Here is a 17,766-nt window from a genome sequence, read left to right as displayed (position 1 = left end):
GGAAGATGCGAGTACAGAGTAGTTAGTATCGATGAAGAATTCACACCGGGTTTTTTAAAATGTATTCCCATTGTATTTATGTTTGTAAAATATAGAAACTAAGGAGATCAAAACTCAAATTCAAATCAATTATCTACGCTTTTAAAGCAAAGTATAAAATATTTACATGTGTACATATTTACATAAACCAACACCCAATTTTTTAAAATAATTATGGCTTTCCATTCTTACCACGATAAAGTTTAGTGTCTAAGTGCGTGGACCGAATTTAAAAATTGTAACAAGCAAATGTAGTCACTATGTCAGCCTTTTGATTTATAGTACTTTTTTTAAATTACAATTAAGAAATAATAGCAATATTTACCGTTAAAAATGCTTATTTTTTGCATAAGCTTGAAAAAATGCCCTATTACAGTCGCTTATTTCACTTAAATACAAACGCAGAAAAGTAACAATATTCACTTATAAACAGTTTTTATGAATTGAAGATTCGATATAAAGGTATTTTTACTAAACAATACTCCAAATTCTATTATTACAAATGTTCTTCTATACGTTTGTAATACCGTGCAGAATAAATGTGAGGAGCAAACTATCAAACGAACGATGAAAGAGAGAAGAACAAAGCGAAATAAGAAAAACCCAGTCAACCAGAAGTGAACAATTCTTATATTATTATTTTTATTATTTAAAGGGGCGCTTTTTTGATTTCAAATATATAGAATTTTCAAATAATAAGTGTTATTGGTGAATGGATTGCGGTATCGAGAGATGATTAACGATTTTTCACGGCCGGAATTGGATGATATTGATCTGGACAACGTTTATTTTTAGCAAGACGACGCCATACAAGCAACGAAACCATTGATCTTTTACGAGAAAAGTTTCCGAACCGTGTTACCTCTCGAAGAGGTGATCACAATTGGCCGCCGAGATCTTGTAATTTAACACCTTGGGATTTTTTTCTTTGGGGCCACGTGAAAGAGAAGGTCTACGCCAGCAGCCCAGGGTCGATTCAAAACCTCAAAAATGGAGTTCGTGAGGCTATTGAGGACATAGGGCAGCCACTTTGCAATTCGGTTATGGAAAATTTTATGAAAAGGATATTGTCTTGTAAGCGTGGTCGTGGTGGTCATTTGCCTGTTGTTATTTTCCACTATTAACGGCATACCTTCCTCTTTATAATGAAATAAACATCCGATCATAGATCCATAAAAAATAGCATTTTGCTTTGAATATCAAAATAACACCTCTTGTTGGAAAACCTTTTACATATATACAGCTGTTGTCAGCTAATTAGAAACGCTCCATTTTGATAAACGCTTGATGAGCATAATATTAAACTGTTTAAATTTACCGTTATTTTTTCTCTTAAAATTATTTGCACTGCTTTTGTTACTCTATTTACTACCCAATGCGCCTAGTTTTGTAGTTGTGAAATTGAAGTACCGTTAATATTATCCAACGCAGTAAATAAACTGAGACGAGTAATTAGAAACAGTTGTTCAATGGAAGCATATTCGGCAAGTTGTGTTATTTTAATAGTAATATAATCGACTTTTTGGTATGTATATATTTTAAATTTGTTATTTAAAAGCAACTAAAATATTCGTCTTCAAGATGTGTAATGGGAAAAAGCAGCAGCTGTACACCTGCCCTGCGGAGCTCCATTTTTGACCTTTGTAAAGCTGGAAAGTCGTACAGTGAAATTTCTAAGCAAGTCAAATGCTCAAAAAAAATTATTTTTAATGCCTTAAAGCATATCCAACTTTTTAAGACTTTTGACAATGTTCCACGTAAGAAAAGGCCCCGGAAAACTTCAGCAGAAATTGACCGCAAGATAGCAATCATCTCCAAAAGAGACCCAAAAAAGACTTCCACTGACATCCAACGGGAAATTCAGGATCAATATAATTTCGAAATATCCAAGAGAACAATTGCTCGGCGTCTGGTCGAATCTGGACTGCATGGCAGAGCAGCACGCAAGAAGCCCCTTCTAACCAAGATACAAAGGAGACGGCGAGTAGTCTTTGCGAGATCCCATTGGTCATGGACTCCAAATCAATGGAAATATATCGTTTGGAGCGATGAAACCAAGATAAATCGCATAGGCCCAGATGGTAAAAGGTATGTTCGACGGCCAATCAACCAAGAATTCAATCCTCGCTACGTTTCACGGGTAGTGAAGCATTGTGGAGGATCAATCATGGTGTGGGGATGTTTCTGGTGGAATGGTGTTGGCACAATCCATAGGAATGGAATTTTAAATAAGGAGAAATACGTCGATATACTAAACAATGTAATGTTGCCGTGGGCTGAGGAAAATTTGCCTGTTATATGGAAGTTTCAACAGGATAATGATCCAAAGCACACGGCAAAGTTGACGAAACAGTTTTTCGACGAAAATTCCATCAATGTTTTGGAATGGCCAGCATCCAGTCCGGACTTAAACAAAATAGAGCAGCTCTGGGGTGACGTTAAAAAAGCCGTGAGTGCCAAAAATATCCCAAATATGGATGTCCTTTTTGCCGAAGTAAAAACGGCATGGCAAGCAATACCTGTGGCGCGCTGTCAGAATCTCATTCCATCAATGCGCAATCGATGTGAGGCAGTGTTGAAGCAAAAGGGTTATGGAACCAAATACTAATATAATCTTTATGTTGATCTGATACTACATTACTGTTTCTAATTAGTGGCCCTATCCAAATCGTGCATTTCACATGCTTTAAAAAAATATATATATATTTAATAAAGAATTGGGATTAAATTGTTTTCCACTAGTTTTTAAGTTTATCATATGTTTAAATAAAATTGGCAAAAAGTTATGAAAATACGTGTTTAAAAGGAAAATGGAAAATTTATTTTGAAATAAGTGTCGTTTCTAATTAGCTGCCAACAGCTGTATATATATATATATTTATATATAAATATATATATGTATATATAATTGGCGCGTACAAACTTTTTAGGTGTTTGGCCGAGCTCCTTTTCCTATTTGTGGTGTGCGACTTGATGTTTTTCCACAAATAGAGGGACCTACAGTTTCAAGCCGACTCCGAAAGGCAGATATTTTTATGAGGAGCTTTTTCATGGCAGAAATACACTCGGAGGTTTGACATTGCCTGCCGAGGGGCGATCGCTATTAGAAAAAACTTTTTAATTTTTGATCTTTCACCGAGATTCGAATCGACGTTCTCTCTCTCTGAATTTCGAATGGTAGTTACGCACCAACCACTCGGCCACGGTGGCCACTTTACATACATATTACAAAAAAAAAAAATATTTTTACAAATTTATTATTTATTATTTAATTAAATAGTGAAATAATGCAAAATCAGATAATTTTTTAGTCAAAACTTTCGCTAGCGCCATGTATAAATTTTACGATTAAACAATATTTTTATAAGTGTTATGAATTATAAAACCTAAGTTAAATGATTGCTGGGTTGACGATTGCTGTTTACACTTCTCTTCAAGCTGCAAATACGGTAGTAAAAAACCTAATTTTTAAACTTTTCCTGGGGGTTCTATAGGGACCCTAGGAGGTGGGGAGTTTCATAGTTATAATGGGCGTACTGGATAGTGCCAGCCCCTCCCCCTCTGCTCCCATTCAGTAACGGAAAGTTTAGCCTAATTATATACATATACTGGCGCTAACACTCTTACGACAGATATTGTTTATTTTTATGAGGAGCTTTTTTATGGTAGAAATACATTTGGAGGTTTGCCATTGTTTGCGACGAGTTATGGTATGAAAAGATTGACGACGGCATGCCACCATGTGGGGACATCAATTTTTTTTGTTTGCAAATGTGTCGTAAAAACGACAAACAAAACGGCTGATTTAGAGGTTTTGAGATTTAATTCGTTTAAAAAGTGTATGGCTAGCATTTTTGTTTGGATAAGAAGAAATTAAATACGAACGATCTGGAACTCGTTATAGATTTCGGAGCACCAAATGTACACATAACAAACACAGCTTATGAAGCGGATAATAAGCTCAATGGAATGACTCGGGAGGAAGACAGATTTTTCAGTGACTGCACAATCCCTTCAAAAACTTCATCTACATCCATTTTTAAAAATATATAATATCTTTAAAATTGTAAGTAATATGTTAATATGCAGAAATTAGCAATATTATTAATTATTGTACGCAAAAGTTACTAAATACAAGAATAAAGGTGCGCAAGCGAGATAAATACATTTTAATAACAAGATTTTTCCTCTTTCAAAATAAGATAACTTGCTTCAAGTAAAGTGTTTTAGTGTAAAAAGGAAATAATATTATTTTATATGTATGTTTCCATAGTTATTTTATCTTTTTTCGATTAAACAAATGGCAGCACTTCCTTTGTGAGTTGTCGCCAGCAAAATTATTGTAGGAATAGTCTGCAAAAAACAATGCTAAGTAGCTTTATCCTAAAAAGTTTTGGAGATTATATGCCATTAAAGAAAAATAATTTTAGAATCCTGACACGAATTCCAACAGGGCATTGGAGATTGAATTATAATCTTAAATATTAACCTATTTTAACATATCGCCCCCTTTCTGTGTTAACCTCGTAACTTCCGTTTGTTCGAAATTGAGATTTTTAGTGAAAAACACTCTTTAGCACTCCTGATACGTAAAACAAAACATACAATGTTCATAATGATTATATAATTTTTTTCAGAGCTTTTAGATTTTTCTCGTATCTACATGTTCGAATTCAAAAACCTCGTATCTACTACAAGTATCGCCAAAAACGTCGTAAAACTCTTCATAGAAGTTAAGTAACTCTAAAAATTTTTATCGATTTACTGAAAATTATGATTTTGTAGATACTAGGTTAACACAGAAAGGGGACGATATTTTACTATAGAAAAAGTATAGCAATTTTCTGTTTTATATAAAAGCTATCACCTTACCTATATAAAAACTCATTGTGCCTACTACCGAAAGCATATCATTAGGAATATGGCCTGACCCAAGAATGATAGAACACAGATTGCGCCTTTCAAATTCGCCGTGTCGTGAAGGAGAAGAGTAGGCAAAAGCAAAGGAAACAACCAAACACAAGAAATTATACGCATACACACATACTTTCTGGCCACACCGACTTCCGCAAAAAAACTGCATTTAGAGGCTTATATTCATATGTTCTTTAATAATTTAACACGCGGTACTTCGTTTGCATTAGTTTGTTTAGTTTTAATCTCACAAATCACAATACAGTAGACGCGCGGTTGAGGGAACCCCGAATTGAGGGAACTACTCGGTTGAGGGGACCACAAAAATTCTTTCATTGAATACTCTGTAGAGGGAACCTTCAATCTAATAAGTACCGAGTAGAAGGAACCTCAAAATTTTTATGCAATTTCAGTTATTTTACAGTTATGTTAGAATGCGTATATGATTGGTATATACATACATACATATATGTATATTGTGTAGATTTTTACCCCTCAAAACAAAATCTGAAATTATACAAAAGCTCGATAAAGGCTTTACATTAAAATCATTGGCTTATCAATATGGTGTTACCAAATCGACCATATCACGTATAAAAAATGGCAAAAGAAAGATTGTAAAAGCATCTACAGCGTGCAGCATTAAACGGAAGTATCTTAAGAAGGGTGAGTTTGCTAATATAGAAACTAAGCTATATAAATGGTTCATCAGTCAAAGAAGTCGATATATTCCAATATCTGGAAACCTTATTAAAGAAAAAGCTAAAGAAGTGCATGCAAAAATTTTTGGAAATGGAAGTGGCTTTAACGCAAGTTCAGGCTGGCTAAATAGATTCAAGGCTAGATTTGGAATTAGATTGTTGAAAATTTACGGTGAAATACTGTCTTCTGATCAAGAAGCAGTGCCAGCATTCAAGGCAAAATTTTGGCGACTAAAAATTGATTTACAGTTGGATGAAAACTAGGTTTACAATGCTGACGAAACTGGATTATTTTTGGAAATTACTGGCAGACAAAACATACGTTAGCTCAAATGAAAAAAATGCGTGCGGAAGAAAAAGTGAAAAGGCGCGAGTCACAGTTTTAGTGTGCACTAACGCAACTGGCAAACACAAATTAAAGCCTTTAGTAATATGTCAAGCCAAAAAACCACGATCATTCAGAAATTTTCAGCTTCCGTTGAACTACAGGTGCTCAAAAAGAGCATGGATGACTGCCGACATTTTCGAAGAATGGTTCCACAATTCCTTTGTACCAGAGGCAAATTAAATTAATAAATCATAACATATGTAATATAATAATAAATTGAACTAAATACATTTTTTTTTGTTTTTTAGGTTACCACATTCCTAATACATGAGGGTCTACCAGTCAAAGCTGTTTTGATCTTAGATAATGCACCGTGCCATCCAAAACAAGAGTTATTAAAAACAGAATGTAACACCCCTTCTCCAGCCGATGAACCAGAATTTAATAAGGTTAACCAGGTTGCACTATAGAACAAATACGTAAAGTCGAAATAGCCGACTTTTAAAAAAAAATTACTTTGAAAGATGCCATTTGCCTTTTGACCGAAGCATGGCAAAAAGTCGATGCCGACGTTATTAAAAATGCTGGTGTCCATTACTTGACTATAAACATCCGATAGACAATGATGAGTGTATCGAGGATGATGCGCCTCTCAGTGTTTTAAGACCGCAGATAGTTGCACAACAACATTCAGAATTTGAACAATTACTTAATTTAACTGAAACTGCATTTCCACAGGTAAACAATCATTACAGTTACACGTGCACTTAACATGCCATAATTTTTTTATTTCAGTCAAACCTAAGTGTCAACGAGCTAAGAATATGGACGGAAAAGATGACAATTGCGCTAATGGTACTGAGGGCGTTATCGATGATGTTAATCAACCTGTTGAGGCATCTGATGAGGATGAGGAAGAGCATGACGAAGTAAAGATAAGCCATAATAAAAATAAGCCATTAAAATTTTTGACAAAGCAATCCACAATACCAACTCGCTCGAACACATCATTTTTCTTAACAATATCAGGGATATTGCAGTGAAAAAATCACTGGAAGCTAAGAATAAACAAAGTACTATATTGGACTTCTTTAAATAAATAAAATATTTATAATCCACCCACTTCTGTACATGTATAATTTCAATCTCAATTGAAGGGAAAGTCTGGGTTGAGGGGAACAGCCCTTGCACGAATTAGTTCCCTCAACCCCGAGTCTACTTTTTTTGTTTTGTTCGTTTATTTTGAATTGCGAAGGGAGCTGGCGTCAGACTATGCCACCTTAGATACTCAATTTGCCTTTGGCCTGACGCATTAGGAACATGTAAAAAAAATTCCCTAAAGAGTGCCTTAGAACTAAATATTATATTTTTCGTGGGATATATGAAGTTTTGTTTTAATTTCTATTTTTATTAAATTGGAAGGCCAATTATTTATCTTTCATGAAACGATACGACAAGTACATTTTAGAAGCAACCACATCCGACTGTGTATGCAAGTTTGCAAAGCAAGAATTCTCATGAATTATTCGCTGACCGTCTGTCGCCCCATACTTGTTAGCTTTTGTTATTGGCGCAAAATCAGTTTGCCAGAAAATTGCCTGGGAAAATGCAAATAGCTACCGCCAAGTTTGCTCAGGGCACTCGCTTGAATTAACAGATTTTTCTTATTAACAGTCTACTTTCCTTAAAAATTTAACTAAAATTAAATAAACAAAAATTAAACTAAAAATATTGAAATGATGAGAAAAATAAACAAAGCTAAAATAAAATAAAAAAGAACTAAAGAAAACATATATATTAAAAATAATATAAAATTCCCTAAATCTTTGCATAGATCCATATTAGCGATGATAATGAATATTTTAAATTGAGCCGCTAGGAGGTATTTTAATAGAAGTTTGTATTATCTAATTGCACTTAAAATAACATATTTATACCTTATGTTTTTCTATAAATTTGACTTTTCATTTTATTAATATAAAACTATATTCACAAAATTTCGAATTTTTTTGCCAGATAACTTTTTTTTGCTTTATTTATTCCAAATTTTCTACAACTTTTGCAAAGGTAATAAATGGGATCATACAGGAAATTAAAATTATTAACCTCTACATCTGGTTTAGGCCAATTGAATTTGATACTCCTAGCATATTTGATGAATTTGTTCTGATATGTATGTACGCAGAAGTTTAAGCTATTTACCAATATATGTAAATATGTACATACATATGTAAAATGCGTTGTGCGCGCAGACAAAAGATAAAATAACTCAGAAAAAGAAAAAAGGGGAAAACAACATAATTTTAAAAGAATATTTCCTACATAATTGCACATAATTTGTAACGGGAGCTAAGAGGAATAGCTACTAAATCTTTAAGTTACTGTAGGTTAAGTTAAAAAAATTACACAAAAATCGCTTTGCGTAGCGATTCAAAGCAATAATGCGAATTGCTCTTTAAAATACTAATTATGTTTTTTGAAAGTATTCGCCTTCATAGTAAACAAACAACTGTCCCCAATCGCCTAACTTAAATTTAAACTTTTCAACGTACGATGTTAAAACTCTACATCGATAAAAGCTCGTATGCGCAATGACAAGCTTACTTTTCGTAGTTATTAGGCAGTGACAGACTTTTGATATATATTTTTTCTGGTTTTTTGATTTCGGTATATTTGGATTCAGCAGAACGTAGGTGATATAGAATTTGGAGGTAGTGAAGAAATTAAAAAATTAATAAAATTAAGAATTTATTGCGTTTCGTGAGTTTTAAAATCGTACCATGCGAACAAAGTAAATTATTTATGGTTGCATTAATAGTCAAGTCAGGTAATTTTAATTTTTTTTTTCGTTAATGAATTAATTAACCATTTTTATTACAATCATTTTTATGTCGTTTTTACTGATTTTTAATCAAAGAATATGACCTTGACTGTTATTAATTTCGCATAGAAAAAGTGGTAATTTGACCTATGTAAGTGCGTAAGAGTAGCAATATTTTCATAAGTAAATGTGGAATAAAGTTTATTCCATAAACTATTGTTAAGTATTATAGTAAATTATAGGGATTCTGTTTTCTGCACGAAATTGGAATATATTTTGGGTCGAATTGAATTATTGATTTGCAACTATGTAAATAAGCAGCTCGCTAACGCAGTGCTTCATTTTACCCAACAACTTCCGGAGGTAGCGTGGAACAGTACACCCTGACCAAAATAGAGTTCTGATCAAAAAAGGTATCCACCCTTTATCGGAAACTTAGTAGCAGAAAAACGGAAATTACGGACACAGGCAGCAAAGTAGATCTCCAGAAATTAAAATGAAATTGAAAGTAAAAAATAAACAGCTATACACGGGCTCACAGCTGATAAAATCACAGAATATTGTGGAAAGCGACTAAATTTTGCAATAGACCATTTAGCACAGTGCCACTGTTAAAATTGACGAGGGAAGCTGGGCTAAGTCAAGCGAGAAAAAGTAAATTTATTTACTGAGCATTTGGGAAAAACCTTTAGCCTTAATGGAGGCACTGATGAAGTAGAACCTATTGGAAGCTGACCTGAGTGCGATGAATATATTAATTCAATTACATTAGAAGAAGCTCGCAAGGAAATAAACAAAATGAAGCTTAAAAAGTCCCCGGGATTTGATTTAATCACGGTTGAAGTTCTTAATAATCTGCCAAAAATTGCATTGTCTACTTGGCCAGTATATTTAAGAAGTGCCTCAGCTTTAGGTACGTATCTGTATATTGGAGATTCGCTGAAGTTACCATGATACCTATGCCTGGTAAATTACCCATCAAAAAGTCATATAGGTCAATATCTTTGTTACCGGTAATGTCGAGGCTTTTTCTAAAAATACTTTTAAAACGTCTACAGTCAGTCATTGAAAATAAACAGCCCAGCCATTCCCAATTTGGTTTCAGAAAAAAACATTCAACGCATGAACAAATACACAGCGTTGAAAAGAAAAGAATAGAAAAGAAAAAAAATGTGTTTGGCCTTTTCTCTTGATGTATAGCAAGCTTTTGACAAAGTATGGGCTGAAGGGCTCTTCCAAAGGCTTAAGTCCATGCTGTCAACACAATACTGCGAGGTGCTTTCGTCATATCTTAATGATAGGTACTTTTGCGTAAAACACTTGAAAAAATAAAAACTCAGGAATTCCACAAGGAAACGCTTTGGGCCTTCTGCTATATATCCTGTATACCCTACCATTAGCAAATCAGCAACAACTGCAACATTTGGAGATGACACCGCCATACTTGCTATAATATACATGCCCAAATATTTGGTCTCGTAGGCGTATGGGATTTTTCGATGCATCGATGAAGATTGGCTTGTGAGTAGCGTTTTTTATGCAAAAAAATATGTGTGTTGATTTGTTTTTGCTTAGCTTTATTGCTCCCAAGTAGCAATATGGTTAACAGCTTCTTGTACTTTAGATATCTTATTCGTTACGTTTTTGATGGTATTATAGCGAGCCGCGGAACTTAATCGCCTTGGCGTATGCCGATAATATTGACATCATCATCCTTAACAACCGCGCTGTTAGTTCTGCCTTTCCCAAACTGGATAAAGAGGCAAATCGAGTGGGTCTGGTGGTGAACGAGGACAAAACGAAGCACCTCCTGCCATCAAACAAACAGTCGGCGCCCACGCGTATCAGCACCCACGTCTCTGTTGACAGTTATGATTTCGAGGTTTTAAGAGACTTGTTTATTTAGGAACCAGCATTAACACCGATAAGAATGTAAGCCTCGAAATCCAACGAAGAATCTCTTTTGCTAACAAGTGCTACTTTGAACCAAGTACGCAATTGCATAGTAGAGGACTTTACAAACTCTACAAGGGTCTCATCATGCCTGTCCTAACGTATGACGCAAAAGCGTAGACGATGACAACATCCGATAAAGCGTCATTTGGAGTGTTTGGGAGAAAGATTCTGCGTAAGATTTTTGGACCTTTGCACGTTGGTGACGGCGAATATGGCAGGCAATGGAACGATGAGCCCTATAAGCGTTACGACGACATAGACATAGCGCAGCGAATAAAGATCCAGCGGCTACGTTGGCTGGGTCATGTCTTCCGAATGGATACAAACGCTCCGGTTTTGAAATTATTCGATGCAGTACCAGTTGGTGGAAGCAGAGGAAGAGGAAGGCCTTCTCTGCGTTGGAAAGATCAGGTGGAGAAGGACTTGGCTTCACTTGGTGTGTCCAACTGACGCCGTTTAGCACGAGAAAGAAACGACAGACTCGCTTTGTTAAACTCGGCCAAAATCGCGTAAGTGTTTATCGCGCCAATTAAGAAGTTTCAATTATACGAAAATGAATTAAAATCATTAATAAAAAAAAAAATAATAAATAAGCATGCATCTGTTTTAGCTGTGTTTGCACTAGCATTAAAAATTATGTTTTTGGTATTTTTTATGGCGTGAACTCTAGATTAAAATAATACTAATTTATTGGCTAAAATTGGCAAAATTAAAATGCTGATATAACTTTTGAATTTCTGAAATAAAAGCTAAGTTTTGAACAATAATTCTCATTCATCACACCACTATGTGGCCAATTTTCTGAGGAACTCCCCCCGACTCTTCTCCCGTACATCCGCTCCTGGAGTTTTAGAGAACATGTCTCGGACATAGAAAGTTCAATTCCACCCGAACTTATGTAGGCACTGTTTTATTTGTTACACATTATAGATTTCAATGTGAGGTAGATCCCACGCCATTTGTAAGCATTTGCGATATATAGCACCGTCGTAAATAAAGTTAGTTTCGCGCTTGTCTGGAGACAGTTATTCCTCATGTACTTACACACACATTTATACATGTGCATACGTATTCGCCGGCTCATAAAGTTTTTAATTGGTTAATGCTTGCATGCCGAAAATATATGCATCAATATGCAAACGTGTATGAAGGGTCTTTCAAGTTCGAGTTTCTTTTTTAAAATTAAATAAATCACATATTTTGGATGGAGATTTTTTCTCTGCTTGTTTTCATATGTAGGGGTATGAGAGGTTGGTAAGGTGCGAATACATTGACTTTTTGTGTATTGACGGAATATACTTTTTTTGCTCTAGTTCGCCTCCAGATCCACTCGCCTATCCCCTGGAAAGGAAGTATGTCCTGGAATGAAGTATATCCTGCCGTCACACAAAAAATCAGCGCAGTTGTGCCTTTGGAACTCTGTCTCTGTTGGTAGTTATAAATTTGGAAAAGTAAAGGACTGTGTTCACTTGTAAACTAGCATCAACAACAATAGTAACGTCAGCTTTGAAATCCAAAGGTGCTACACTAAAGTCCTCTTTCGGGGAACTAAAATCAAAAAATCGTAAATGTCCATTTTGGTAATTAATGCAATATGTATGTGTGTATGTATGTATCTTAAAAAAAGGTTTCAATTCATTGTTGTACTATTTTGTAAAAACCACATATTCAATAGCTTTTTACGCAGTCTAGCTTTCACATACGATTTGTTGAATGTGAAAAAGTTGCGTACACAGTTCACAAGAGCCGATTTTTAGTTTAATGGAATTTCGGTATTCAGTGAGTGAAATGGATTTAACGCGCAGAATAATAACACTTGGCATAATAATTTTAGAATTTATAATAAAAAATTGTAATATTTATTTACATTATTAATTTCATTATGTATGGCACAGCCAAGTGTGCAAGTTGTGTATGTTTATGTGGAAAAAATGAAGATATGTACATATATATATTATTCAGTCCTGAAGATGACTTCTCGACGAACAAAACTAACACTCTACAAGACTCTCATCATGCCCGTCCTAACGTATGGCGCAGAAGCTTGGACGATGACAACATCCGATGAAGCGACGCTTGGAGTGTTCGAGAGAAAGATTCTGCGTAAGATTTTTGGACCTTTGCACGTTGGCAACGGCGAATATCGCAGACGATGGAACGATGAGCTGTATGAGCTTTACGACGACATAGACATAGCGCAGCGAATAAAGATCCAGCGGCTACGTTGGCTGAGTCATGTCGTCCGAATGGATACAAACGCTCCGGCTTTGAAAGTATTCGATGCGGTACCAGCTGGTGGTAGCAGAGGAAGAGGGCGGCCTCCTCTGTGTTGGAAAGATCAGGTGGAGAAGGACTTGGCTTCACTTGGTGTGTCCAACTGGCGCCGGTTAGCACGAGAAAGAAACGACTGGCGCGCTTTGTTAAACTCGGCCAAAATCGCGTAAGCGGTTATAGCGCCAATTAAGAAGAAGAAGAAGATGACTTCTAATTGAATCAAAAATTTAATTTTGTAGTTTTATTGTTAAACTGGCCCTGAGTCTACGAAGTAAAAATACGAAAATTAATAACAATCCTCAACGAAGCCATTCGTTACAGTTTCACAACAAGCTCAGGGTTGCTTGACGAAAAAATGTAATGAAACAAAGTTGGCTGGCGACCGAGTATCTCTTTTGGGAATTTTTCTCCCTTTGATCGATTCAAAGGAAAACATCTACAATTTTATGAAATATAGTTTTCACAGAAATATAGTTTTCACAAACGAGAGTATTATCCACAAATGAAGCACTAGAATCTAAAACACACTCGGCAAAAACGGTCATATATGTAATATTTTAAACTTCCAAATGACGTATCAAAATACTACAAAGTACAGCTTATTTGGGGGCCAGGCCACAGGAATATAGCAGGGAACTGCAAGGCAGATGAACTTCCTCGAACCGGTACAACGCTCGACCTCCAAGTGGTAAGGCGCTGATACCTATGCCTATAGCCACTTGTTAACTACTTATAGATACCTCTCAACATGCGAACTAAGCAGACAGACATATCCGAAATGGACCAGCGGTCGATCAAAAAGCTTGTTAAGGTTTAACAGAGAAGCTATAAGAAAAATAATAAGGGTATTAACTGGTAATTGTCTAATAGGCAGCCACGCTAGAAGGTTAGAACTCCCGTACTTCGATTTCTGTAGAAGCTTTCTTAATACAGAAGTAGAGGAAACAGTCAGGCACCTTTTATGTGAGTGTGAAAGCTTAGCGACAAGGTGGCTCCGCACTTTTATTATGGCATTTTTAACTGATGTAGCGCATCTAAAACTAACGAAGCTTTGCTCGTTTATTAAAGCTACCGGAAAGGTACCCATAAGGTAAGGATAAGTTCCAGTGATATCACAATGGACCTACGAACGGTCTAAGTGTGTCTTCGCGACAGCCAGCCTACCTACCTATCTAGTCTTCACAGGTCCATAATGGAGTTCAATTTCAATTTTATACGTTTTTCAAGCAAAATCGATATTAATTTTACTACATTTAAAATTTTCTATTTCACATCTCTCCAAAGAGATGCTATCGAACAGGAATGGGAACAATTGAGGGAACAAAAAAGAATCTCGAACTTGAAAGATCCGCATTTTGCATAGTACTTTTATTATGTAATTCATTGCTGCGAATATTTTTTTTTGTTCCCACAAGGTCGTTAACGGGTAAGTTAAACCACATTTTTTCTGTTCAAAGTGATTTTCTAATGTAGCTTGCGATACTATATGAATGAAATTATTTACATATACATACATACATATGTATATGTAAGTGAGAGCATATTTCTTATTATCGCTCTTCAGTCCAAGTAGTAACAACACAATTCGAAATTCGGTAAACTTTCTAAGTCTGAACGTATAAATTTTTTGCTTTTCTTCGGCAATACTACAAATAAGTTAATTTAATTTCATTAGAGTAAAAAAACCAACTAATATTTCCCAGCCATAAAATGAGTGCCAACACAAAACAGTTTATGCAATATGGAGTTGCTTTGCAACTTTATCAACTTTATTAGTTTATTCAGTATTCGTGAAATTTTACAATTTTGTATACATGAAAAGTATTCCCGAATACCAAATTGTATTGAAACTCTGCTTGGTCGGGTAGTAAGAGGACTCCAACCAACTTTCTTCGAAAAAAACTGGCCTAAATATGCGTATGAGTGTTTCGAATATCATGATTGCATATATTTGTATGTGTGAACATTCATAATGTAAGGTCTTCAACTTGAAATTTTCTTTAATGTTTCGTGACTTTGTGTTCCGTTTTAACGATTTTAATTCACACTGCGTGACGATACTAAATTAGCTATAAGAGTATACATATGAACGTATACGTGGGACAATATAAAAAAGTCTGACTGCTACATACATACATATATGCTTGCTTATGTACTGCATATACTTTATACTGTAAAATTTAATGTCTACATATAGAGCTATTTTGGAAAACCAAATTTGAAAAACCATTTTTCATCCTGATTTGGCAAAAACTTACCTGTTGCCAAGTACAACATAATTAAATCAAAATACGATAGGGTTAAATATCAGATTTGGTTAAATGACGGTTGCCTAATAGATGTTCTCCCTCTTCGATATAGGGCACATTCTGGATTTAACCTTTTCACTGCTGACAAATCATGGACTGCCTTCGTCAGCACGAAACTGATTTCCCTATATGACTAAGTTTATGTAGTATGTCTACAGAATTTCGATATATATATTATAGATATCATATACCATATATGTGTATATAATTGGCGCGTACGCCCTCTTTGGGTGTTTAGCCGAGCTCCTCCAAGCACCTCTACTTCACTATTAGTAGTTTGATTTCATGTAGAGTCCATAATTTACTTAGGTTAGGTTAGGTTTGGCAGCCGCATCGCACATAGAGACAACGATGCCACTTAGACCACGAAATGGGTCCGTTGTGAACTGCGGGGGCTGAGCTACATTTCCCTCTCCATATTAAACCATCCTGAGCCTTTGACAAAGCGTAAAAGGTTGTTGATACCTAAAAAGTATAGATTATCTATATTGGTTAAGAAGTAGGATTTTAAAAATCGGTTCTTGCTTCTGGCTAGAGCTGGGCATGTGCAAAAAAGGTGTTGAATTGTTTCCAACTCCTCCTCATTTCTGCAGCTACGATGGAAATCATGCGTGTAAACGCCTAATCTCTTTGCATGATTTCCTATGAGACAATGTCCTGGGAGGGCCCCTACTAAGATCCTGATTTGAAGTCTATTCAGTTTTATAATACTCTTGGCCAGACGTAAATTTAGCCTTGGCCATATTTGCCTAGCAATTTCACAAGTGTTAACGCTAATCCATCTTTGATTTGCAGACCTGATTAATGCGTCCTTAATGAGAAGCTTACAAGTTGCGAGAGGTATCTCCATAAAATTACTTATGTCTGGCAAACAGGTACCTTCTCTTGCAAGTTGGTCTGCCCTACAGTTCCCTGGTATATCTCTGTGGCCTGGAACCCAGCATAAGATTATACGATATTGTTTGGCCATCTCATTTAGAGATTGGCGACAACGTAAGACACTCCTTGATGTTGTTTGGAATGTATCCAGGGCTCGTAGGGCAGCTTGGCTGTCTGATAGAATGCAGATATCCGTTGATGATATTCTGTCTATCTTTAGCCATTTTAAGGCTTCATGAATAGCGTTTATTTCCGCTTGAAAAACACTACAGTGATCCGGTAGTTTAAAGGATTCACTAATAGAACGCTCTTCGCAAAATAACCCTGATCCTACACCGGTGTCCATTTTAGACCCGTCCTTGTAGATCTTAACGGGTGTGTTGGGTGTTGGATCTTCTTCAAACCATTCCAGTCTAGAAGGGATTTTCTTAATTTACTTATTCAATATAAATCTTAGTATTCAAAAAAAGAAATAAAAAAGAGCCAAACAACTATAGTCGAATCTCCTTACTATGTGCCTACTGTAAACAACTGTTCGCAAAAATTGTTGCGAATGAAATGTCGAAGTAAGATAGAGCAGAGGAAAGTCAAGGATTTAGAAAAACAGGTCGACAGTAGATGCCACATTCATGACAAAATTATAGAAAGGGTCTTAGAGTTTAATAAACCCGCTTACTTATGTTTCGTCGATCTCACAAAAGAAATTGATAGGGTGCGATTGAATGATACGACTGCTGAATAAGAAAAGAACTCCAAATAATATCTTGGCTACAATATTCAAATGAAATAGCAAAAATAAAACACCGATAAGTTAAACGGCAGCTAACAGAGTTGATTCCGGTTACAGCAGGAAATCGACAAGGAGATAGCTTAAGCCCAGCGCTGTTCAATGTTATAATGGATGAAATCATAGAACAAGTTAAAGGCGCAGGCGCAAAACATCGCAGACGATGCTGTGTTGAAAGCAGAAAACAAAGGCGACCTGCAGAGATTACTGCTCAGATTTGAGAAGAAGAAGAATATAAATCCATAATCAAATATAATCAAATGTGCCAATAAATGCTACTTTGCACTGAATAGGTAAGTGAACAGCAGCACCTCTCTTTGCTAAAAAAAATACTTTTAAAAAGTTTCGCGTAATTTCTGCCCTATGAAATAGGAGCCTGGGTGATACCAATAAATCAACGTCACTTACACTTAACAAATCGAAAGATTAAGATTAGATTGATTAAGATTCAGATTAATGAACGAATCGAACAGACACGCAGCTAGACACCCAATTAATGATACATGCGTAGATTCACCTCAAACAGTCAATATAAATCTGGAGATAATGAAAGACAAAGCTAAGGCAATGGCATAACCTTAAGCCTATTGCAATTATTTTTAAAGATTGATAATAGTCTGCGGTTACTGTAGCCGTGACTACAATTGGGTAGTGCTTGGGTTCGAAACTCACTGTGGGCATGAAACACCAAATGATAGAAACAGTATTTTTTTTCTAAAAGTGATGGCACCTCCGCAGGCAATGACAGACCTCCGAGA

At 35.6% G+C, this 17,766-nt stretch overlaps 1 protein-coding gene across 1 annotated transcript in view; it reads right to left on the bottom strand.

The window, feature by feature from the left end:
- LOC129242762 (peroxidase) overlaps positions 1-17,766 on the bottom strand; it is a 77,644-nt gene that overhangs the window by 42,195 nt on the left and 17,683 nt on the right. The gene's annotated exons all lie outside the window — the stretch shown is intronic.

Source organism: Anastrepha obliqua, chromosome 1 (genome assembly GCF_027943255.1).
Source record: "Anastrepha obliqua isolate idAnaObli1 chromosome 1, idAnaObli1_1.0, whole genome shotgun sequence".
In the NCBI taxonomy this organism is placed as follows: domain Eukaryota; kingdom Metazoa; phylum Arthropoda; class Insecta; order Diptera; family Tephritidae; genus Anastrepha; species Anastrepha obliqua.
This window is presented reverse-complemented; position numbering and strand designations above follow the sequence as displayed.